Below are 2,500 nucleotides of genomic sequence, written 5' to 3'. Positions count from 1 at the left end.
ACCTTTTGGAGAGATGATTAACTCCGTCCTGATGGAGATTTGCGGCTTCTGAGTATATTTGTGATAATCAAAATCGCTACCCGAATACTGGGTGGGTTTATCTGAATTCGTATTTCAGTAGGTGGAAACAAGATGATGGTTTACCTAGGAAGGAAATTATTCGCAGAACCTATCCTACCAAACCTAGGAAATAATCCAGACAATTGACTTTAGGCGTGAAAGTCTTTGGAGTAGACTACTGTATGTACTTAAAAAAATAAAAACTGAAAAAAAAAAAAAATTCCACATGGGGAAAAGCATCACACATACTGCATATATTGTATATTGTACAAATATTTTAAACATAATGACTTGGAAGAGAAGTATGAAGATTATTGTTGCCTATAAGACTTCTTCAAAAACTTTATATGCAAGATGGTCAGTGACGCAAGGAATGCAATCTTCAGTAAAGTTTACAGTAGATAAACAATTATTACATTAAAGAGGAAACTAAAAAGAAAATTAAACAATATTTATACTAGATTACATATAAATACACAACCAAATACATAAACACGCAATATATATATATATATATATATATATATATATATATATATATATATATATATATATATATATATATATATATATATATTATACATATACGCACAAAAACAACAACAACAAATGCCACTGGTTCTAGTGCAGTGCAGGACAAAGGCCTGATACATGTCTTTAGACATGTCTGGTGTTCGGCCATTTTCATTCCAACGCTGGCCACTGCGAATTGGTGATGGTGGGAGACTTTAGCCTAATCTCTCGAAGCAAACTAACCTAATATGGGTGACCGTTACTAGATCAACTTTGCTGATCAATGCGATGCACACACACCTATATGTATATATATATATATATATATATATATATATACATATATATGTATATATATATATATATGTGTATATATATATATATATATATATATATATATATATATATATATATATATATATATATATATATATATATATATATATATATATGCTTTTAAAAGCCAGAACAATGAAGAAGGAATGAGTAAACTTAAAGAGAGAATAGTAGAGCGTTTTTCCAGGTAGTAAAGCCAATCTCTTTAGTATACAGTACCAATGGTTTTGTTCACACACGTGGTGAATATTTTTCCTTCCAATTCCTAAATTAGATTTTTGATGGTTTAACTCATACTAGGTCGTCTCTTTCGTTATTTGACGAGGGTTAGATCAAATTAATAAAGTAACATGAGGTATGATTGTATTTAGGTAACTATCCCATTGCCTTTTGAAAAATGAATTATTTTTATCGTTTAATGTCTTGGTAAGCCCCAATGATAGGAACCACCCATCCTCTTTTAAAGACTATCCGAAAGGATATTATCAGCTTTAAGTGGCTTTCGTGACCTTTTTCTAAGATCCATACTCCTTATCTTATTTAAGACAGCCTCGAGTATCTGTCTTTTGAAACAGAACGTACTTACATATTACTTAGCAAAGCATCTCAAAGGCATAAAGGTATCTTAAAGCAGAAATTTTTACTTCCCAAAGTTTAACTATCGATATAATTTTCTATCGTCACTGGGATATTTTCCGTGTAGGAGCCTCTGGGCTTATAGAATCCTGTTTTTCCAACTACGGTAAGGTAATAATAATAATAATAATAATAATAATAATAATAATAATAATAATAATAATAATAATAATAATAATAATAATAAAGATATACAAGTGTTAATTTTAATTTTGTGGTTAAATGTTAATTTTTTGTCCTCTCATTGGCTTCATTATTCCTCGACAGTACCTCTCATCTCTCTCATTGCTGTAAATTTATGCTTTTGAGATAATTACCCGAAACAAAGTTCTCTTCAACTTAAATTGGTGTTTGGTTTAGCCTAGCACAAAACCTTAGAACCTTTACACCCAGCCCCGAAGTACGAGCTACTGTATACACCATTAAAGAGATATTCCGGTTTAGATAAAACAACAGAAGAAAGTAAAACAGGTTGAAACCCAGTAGCGTTTTAAACTCCCCCTGGGAGTTTCTTAGAACTTGGAACGTAAATGTACATTTCAGGACATATATTCCGGAGGGGATAAAGGGGATAGAGGGAAGCACTGGATGGAGGAAGAGGGGAGGGAAGAGGGGAGGGAAGAGGGGAGGATAGAGTGGAGAGAGAAGGGAGGGAAGAGGGGAGGGGTTAAGAGAGGGAAGAGGAGAGGGAAGAGGGGAGGGAAAATGAGAGGGAAGATGAGAGGGATGGGGGAATGAAAGAAGGGAGGGAAGAGGATAGGAAAGAGGGGAGGGATGAGGAGAGGGAAGAGGGAAGGGAAGAGGGGAGGGAAGAGCGGAGAGAAGAGAGGAGGGAAGAGGGATGGAAAGATAGGAGGGAAGAGGGGAGGGAAGAGCAGAGGGAAAAGAGGAAGGATGAGGAGAGGGAATAGGGGAGGGAGAGTAGAGGGAAGAGAGGAAGGATGAGGAGAGGGAA

The sequence above is a fragment of the Palaemon carinicauda genome, chromosome 2, assembly GCF_036898095.1.
Source record: "Palaemon carinicauda isolate YSFRI2023 chromosome 2, ASM3689809v2, whole genome shotgun sequence".
In the NCBI taxonomy this organism is placed as follows: Eukaryota; Metazoa; Arthropoda; class Malacostraca; order Decapoda; family Palaemonidae; genus Palaemon; species Palaemon carinicauda.
The sequence above is the reverse complement of the archived record's forward strand: the minus strand, read 5'-3'. Positions refer to the sequence as shown.